Raw genomic sequence first — 7,341 nt, 5'->3', positions numbered from 1 at the left:
ATATTTGTGATCCAACCTTCAAAGAAGAAATTTCAGGTGAACATCCCTAAAACATCATTCTGAACTAGCTTTGATTGCACATGCAAAAAATACAAGGGAGCTAGCCAGGATTTGAACCTAGAATCTTCTGATCCGTAGTCAGACACGTTATCCATTGCGCCACTAGCCCTTCCGAAAACTGCACCTTCTGCAAACCTACGTATACAATTTTCACTGTCCCACACCCGCCAAATAACAGCATCGAAAAAGGCGACTGAGGGGCTTTATACCTGCTGTGACCCGGAATTGAACAAGGATTGCGTGGCAACAAAGCAGAGAACTAACCACTAGATCACAGCTTTGTGGAAACTGACACGAAAGTAGGCTGTAAAAAGCTGTTGGCTGCAGTGAGAATGCTTCACGATCCAGGACTGTCCCAATCTAGGGAATGCCAAGTCAGATCGTCTACATGTGAGGATGCAATGCTTTCACTGGCACAGGCCAAGTTCATCTCTGAGTCGTGACAGGCAAATTCTTAAATTCTCTCGTTTAGTCAAGTGATGATCAAGATTGACAATTCTGAGGATTAACCTGTCTTAAGTCACATGTTTTTCCAACGGTGTGAAAGTGGACATAGTGTAGTGTTATCACGTTCGCCTAACACGCGAAAGGTCCCAAGTTCGAGACCGGGTGGAAACAGGTGTAGTTTCGTTGCTTTCTTGTAAGGGAGCTGTTGTAGGAAGGAAGAAAAAAAGGATTGAACACGCAACAAAATGAGGAAGGAAGGGAAAAGGAAATGATGGAGAGAAAAACAGGGGAACAAGGTAGGAAGGAAGCAAAGAATGTATTGAGGAAGAAAGACAAGGAAAAAATGATGGGGAAAGAGGTAGGAGCAAAAAACAGAACAAGGAAGAAAGAAAGCAAACAAGTATTGGAGGAAGGAAGGACCAGGCAAACGAGATAACCGCTACATTGGTAACCACCATGTTATTTGACTGCAAAAAAAATAGATGAAATTCTATTTCAGAAAAAAATCCTTGTTTTCTCATTCAGGTCTGACTTTCCTTGGAAATTTAAGTTCAAGCGAAAAACAGAAATCAAAACAACATTCTAGAGGAAGTAGTGTGGGGACACAAAAACAACAAAATCTTAGTGGCAAAAAGCTGCCTGGACACTCAGTCTGCTTTTCCTTTACTTTCTCTCGGTTTCGTGGTCCTCTTGCACTTGAGAGAGTCTGGCTGCAGGCCTCACCTCACATCTCAAGTCCCTTCCTGCAGACCCCCAACTGTCATCGTCAGGCAGGGAACAAAGTAGGATCATTTGAAAATTGTGTCCATTTCTGTTTCAGCGTTTAAGGAACTTAGTTGAATATTTTCTCGATAATCTTTCATTTCCGGTTTCAGCATTAAAGCCATTCATGTACACCACTGCCCACTTCATTTACACTCTTTTAATTTTTTATTAATAAATCAGCAACAACTTAAAAAGGGAAGAAGGGTAGATGATGATGATGATGATTATGATGACTCTTCATGTCAATCTACCATTGATGTTTTCATGGCATGGAAGGAAACCAGAGTGGCCAGAGAAAACCCATGCAGAGATCATGCGAACTCTTTTTCGTCTGTGGTTCTGAACCGCTGGGCACCCAGGGAGAATATCGGCTTCCGTTGCTCGGGAAAGGGATACACTTTACTGGCATGTGAAATGTGCAATGCACTGTGGGTTTATTCTTCATAGTCATTGTAGTCATTGTGTATGCTCTCACTCTGATTGGGAAAAGGAGTTCCGGTTTTGCACTCCCAATTACGTGTATGAATGATCCTTCCATTTTCTAAGCCACTTATCCCCACAACAGTCACAGGAGTGGTGGAGCCCATCCCAGCTAACATCACACAAAAGACAGTGCACACTATGAGTTGGTTACCAGTCAGTCACAGGGGACATCATTGACATCATCACTGAGCAGGAATCAAACCTACACTACCCACACCAAAGTCAGGTGTGTGTACCACAACACCATCAGTGACTTTCATTCTTATCTGGTTTTTATTTAATTGTGTAAACGCACCTGCCCCCTACTGCATGTTGGCCCTCTGGCAGTTGTGGTCAATGTGAATGTTTTATTTTCCTGAGGGAATCCATTTCATACTCGTGTGAATCCAAAAGTCTGACTTTTCTGGTTTGTGGTACTTTACACACCATCCTGTAAAAGAAATCTATATTTTTCAATTTTAAGTCATCACATTCTATTTCATATTCATAGTGTTTAAGATACTGAGGTCTTTGAACCTGGGACCTCTCGCACCCTAAGCAAGAAGCAAGCCCTGCCTCGTCTAATAAGCCACAAGATGTACCTGTTGACATTCTTTTTAAATCATGTCACTTGACCAGGATTCTCATGGCTCTCGTGTCACATGCAGCTTTTTAGCACTGCCCTCGTGAAAATGAATACCAAACAATGAAGGTATTATTTATTGTAAATTGATCAACATTTCATTCTTTCCTTAATGTTTTATTTACAATGTTACATTGAGGTGAACTCTGGGGGGCTTTGAATTTATTAGATTTTTTTCTGGGGAAAAAACATGATTTTGACATTTACAGCTTTTTGTAACTCCCGCCATGAAAATCCTCTCGAGGGATATGTTTTCAAGAAGAAGCAGGAAGTGACGGACATGGCAGGACCGCCCTCATGTGGACTCGTTTGTTTCTCTTAGTTTTACCTCGGGAAGGTTGCTCGTTGTTCCTTCGTTTTAGCCAAAATGCCAGCTCGTTGCATTGCTGGAAATTGCTTGAACACTTGGGAGGATAGAATTACCCTTCATAAGTTTGCAAGAGACCCGGTTCGTCGTGAAAAATGGATTGCACGGGTGCAGAGGACGAGAGCTTCGTGGGTTCCAAATGACAGGTAGGTGTTTATACAGCGACTAAAAAAAATAGTTTGAGACGAACCACATAATCGGTCTCTCATAACGTAACAAAAGATCCGCGTACATATGGCAGGTGTGCTAAATGTGTCGATGTGCGCATCGGACAGCGTCAGGCTTGCGAGGCGGCGCAGACGCCTTCGGGCTCGCGGACGGCGGCGGCTCTGAACAACGCTGCCCACAATGGCACACTCAGCCGCACACCATGATAAGCCACCTCGGTGCCGAAAATGAGCCACCCCGGTCGACAAGGACAAGCCGGCTGAGCCAGCTGCCGGTCTTCACTTGGTATCAATTTCTCAGGTGAAGACTGAGATGAAACAAGTATCGGGGAGGATTAGGGCATGGTCGGACTTCTTTGTCCCTGGTCAATAGGACATCACAAAGCAGAAGTGCGAAAAAAAGAGTGCCACTTGGCTGATTTAATATATTCTACATTTTTGTGGTCCTTTAGTACCAAGAATGGGATCTGCGTCCCCTCTAACCAATCTCTCAATTTTGACATGGCTGTCTTGACTGCAAGCAGTTCGCAGTCGCTGATGTTATAATTTCGTTCTAGATTTTTGGAAAGGAATGCACAGGGGTGTTGTCTTCCGTCTTAAGGATTACTCTTTGAGAGAACCACCCAGAATCCGACGCATCAATCTCGACAAGAAACTGCCTATCAGGATCAGGCAAGATGAGGACCAGAGCTGAAGTAAAGCTGGCCTTGAACTTATGAACGGCCGCCTAGCAGGCCCGATTCCAAATGAACGAACTGTGGGGAGAGGCTACCACATGCAATGGGGCTGCCACGGTACTAAAGTTTCGGATGAATTTGAGGTAGAAGTTGGCAAACCCGATAAACCTCGATACCTCCTTGCGAGTAGTAGGAGTGGGCCGATGAAGAACGGCCTTGACCTTGCAGGGATCCATGCGTGTCTCCCCCTCTGCCAAGACAAAGCCCAAGAATGACAGGGAAGGTTGGTGAAACTCACACTTTTCAGCCTTGACATATCGGTCGTGACGCAACAACTGCTGTAACACTGCACAAACGTGCCCAGCATGGAAATTTTTTGTCTGGGAAAAAAATTAGGATGTCATCTAGGTACACAAAAACATATATGTTAAAGGTCTAATCCGGAGGACCTATATTTTATCTGTCCATCATACAAATGTAGCAAAAATTTAATTTAAAAAATATTTAAAAACTCAACAACAGAAATGAAACAAATTAGCATCAATGTCAGTCTTAAGATTTTGTTTGAAATGCCACTGAGATTCAGCAAGTTATGTAACTCCACGGAATGTGACGTCACACGGAGACAACATTTAGCCAGAGAGTGAAAAAGTTTGCAAAGATGGTGATTGAGGAAGTGTGTTGTATACGGCTGTTCTGCATCAAACGCTGATTGACATGAATGGCCGAAAGATGAACAGATAGCCAGGTTATGGACCAGATTTGTGATTGGTCTTACAAATCAAAGTGGACGGTAATAAGTTGCAAGCATTTCACAGAGGACTGCTTTGAAAGCCCGGTACAGTGTTCACTTGGCTTGTCTATCTCCTCGAGATCCCACTCTGACGACAACACTTCAGCAGCGACCGATCCTCACTCTACTGGGGTTGTCTCGGAGTTAAGTCACAAGGAAGCAGTTTCAACAGATCCTTAGTTTGACACAGACATCGGAGGCATTCAGATTCCCCCCAAAAAAATGTGCCTTTTGGTGGTAATTTATTTCACTTCTGTTGTGTTGAGAATTTTTTTTTATATTTTTTCATGAAAAATTAACTACGTTTGTGTGATGTATAAATAAAATATAGCTCCTCTGAATTAGACCTTTAAGCATTTTGCGTAAGACATCATTGACGAAATTCTGAAATATGGCTGCTGCGTTCGTGAGTCCAAAGGGCATCACCAAGTATTCATAGTGTTTCGTGGGTGTGTTGAAAGCAGTCTTCTATGATGTGACAGAGTTGCAACCAGGCAACAGTTGCTACCCTCACGGAGCTGAAATAGCTCAGTTGGGAGAGCGATAGACTGAAGATCCAAAGATCCCTGGTTTCAGCATTTACTATAGAATTATGTGGTTTTTCGGCACTTATAAAACATCTGGTTATATTTTGCGGCATGTTTTGGTTCTTTCACAGAGTTGGAACCAGGCAACAGTTCCTACCCTCACGGAGCTGAAATAGCTCAGTTGGGAGAGCGTTAGACTGAAGATCTAAAGGTCCCTGGTTTCAGCATTTAGTACAGAATTATGTGATTTTTTGGCACTTATTAAACATCTGGTCATGTTTTGCGGCATGTTATGGTTCTTTGACACAGGTGCAACCAGGCAACAGTGCCTACCCTTATGGAGCTGAAATAGCTCAGTTGGTAGAGCGGTAGACAAATGATCTAAAGGTCTCTGGTTCAATACCTGGTTTCAGCAACCACTAGAGAATTATATGCTTTTTTTGGTACTTACTAAACATCTGTGTTTTGCGCTTATGTTTTGGTTCTTTGAATGAGTTGCAACCAGGCAACAGTTGCTCTCCTGACTGTGCTGAAATAGCTCAGTTAGGAGAGTGTTACACTGAAGATCTGAAGGTCCCTGGTTTCAACATTCTCTACAGAATTATGTGGGTTTTTTTTGCCACTGACTAAACATGTGGTTATGTTTTGCGGCATGTTTTGGTTCTTTGACAGAGTTGCAACCAGACAACAGTTCCTACCCTCATGGAGCTGAACTAGCTCAGTTGCGAGAGCGTTAGATTGAAGATCTAAAGGTCCCAGGTTTCAGCATTTAGTACAGAATTATGTGCTTTTTGGGCACTTATTAAACATCTGGTTGTGTTTTGCGGTGTTTATGTGTAGGTTCTCTGAAAGAGTGGCATCCAGGTAAATATGAGAGTGAAGATCGGAGTGTCCTGACTCCCGCCACTTCTCCTCATATTGTTGTGATTGATTTCCTTTTGTAGTGATTTCATCTCTGGTCATGTCCAATGATCATTGGCTTTTTAGGCCCAGTTGGTGCTGAAGGAAGAGGTTTTCTTCATGATGTTTGGTTTCATTGACTTTTTCTTCTGATGTGGTCTGGTAAAAGCAATAGCTCCCAGTTTTTCAAACTGGATATTTGCTCGGATTGATGCTGGATCTTGTCATGAGCAAGGAACTTGTTTATGTACATGTTGTACTGTCTTTGAGTTTGCCATAAGCTTCCATGGCAGACCAAACTGCTGTGACATGTGAACAATCTTCACTGAGGCCTGCCTTACAAGTACAATGTGATAACCCAAACTTTCAAAGGCACCTCATTCAATGCTTGAAAATGATCTACCTGAAAATGAAACAAACAATATTTTTCTGATTTTATCAGCATTTTCAAAATTACACTTAAATGCATAACAAGTATTTGTGGATTTAGCATACAAATATACATGTAATTACGTGTAGTCATTATTACAGCACATTTTTGCGGCTCGTGAAAATGAAAATTTTAACTATTATATGCGGATCTATCTTCGTTCTTGAATCAAGACAGTGGATACATAAGTATGTAAAAAAAAAATCTAGTGACAGTGAGAACAAAAGATCCAGCTTCTTGTATAAAGGTGACCATGAACTTGTTAACAAAACCTGCGGTAAAGTATTTGTAGGCTTTTAATTCCATACCTCTGTATGGGGAAGGATTATGTATAATATAGTTGTATATGTCCGAATAACAGATGTTTGGAGAATTGGCAGCACTCATAACAGAAGAAAACTTCTCTGTCGGTAGTCTGTATGTCCACATACCTTTGACAGCTGATCCTAATGTTTGGTGTTGTCAGTCAAGGAAAATTCATCATGGCATTCACTTGTGCTCTCCAGTTTGTCGAAAAAGTAAAAGAAAAAAAAAGAATGCATACAATAACAACCAAAAGCTACGCTAGCGCCTCTGAATTCTTCTGCAGGAAGTTTTCTCCCAATATGGCTGCATAAACAAATGCCCGTGGTCTCGTGACGTCACATGCCAATCCTCAGTACTTCAAGAATTTCAAACGAAGCAGGAAAAAGGTTTCTCTCCAGTGTGTTTGTTGTTGCTGTTGTTGTTTGCTCTTACAAGCAAATGTTTTCCCACAGAGAACATTTCCATTAATTGTTGTCGGTGTGTCACTTTCTGACTTTTAAATCACATCATCAGAGTGAGGAGAGCGACTTAATGTCATCACTATCTGATAGTGGAGTGAAGAGGCCGTCTGCTTGTGATCCTCCACAGTGCCCTTTTTTTTTTTTTTTTCCACTTCAGCCTTTTTGCTTGAGCCATGCTTTGCTTGATCGTACGGGCCTTTTATTTTTGGAGGGTTTCCAGTGAAAACAAAAATACATTTTAATTCCTTTTAATGGGGAAAACGGATTTGATGTACAAGCATATGGACTCAGCCTTACTGTATTTTATGCAGGATCACAAATACAGTTTACCACCAA

At 41.9% G+C, this 7,341-nt stretch overlaps 2 non-coding genes across 2 annotated transcripts; one reads left to right on the top strand and one right to left on the bottom strand.

Moving 5' to 3' along the window:
* Positions 1–96: 96 nt before the first annotated feature.
* On the bottom strand, positions 97–169 carry trnar-acg (transfer RNA arginine (anticodon ACG)). The gene has a single exon. It is a non-coding gene; the product is annotated as a tRNA-Arg (tRNA).
* A 5,081-nt stretch (positions 170–5,250) lies between these two features.
* Positions 5,251–5,323, top strand: trnai-aau (transfer RNA isoleucine (anticodon AAU)). Its single transcript has one exon. It is a non-coding gene; the product is annotated as a tRNA-Ile (tRNA).
* Positions 5,324–7,341: the final 2,018 nt, after the last annotated feature.

The sequence above is a fragment of the Syngnathoides biaculeatus genome, chromosome 20, assembly GCF_019802595.1.
Source record: "Syngnathoides biaculeatus isolate LvHL_M chromosome 20, ASM1980259v1, whole genome shotgun sequence".
Lineage (NCBI taxonomy): Eukaryota > Metazoa > Chordata > Actinopteri > Syngnathiformes > Syngnathidae > Syngnathoides > Syngnathoides biaculeatus.
This window is presented reverse-complemented; position numbering and strand designations above follow the sequence as displayed.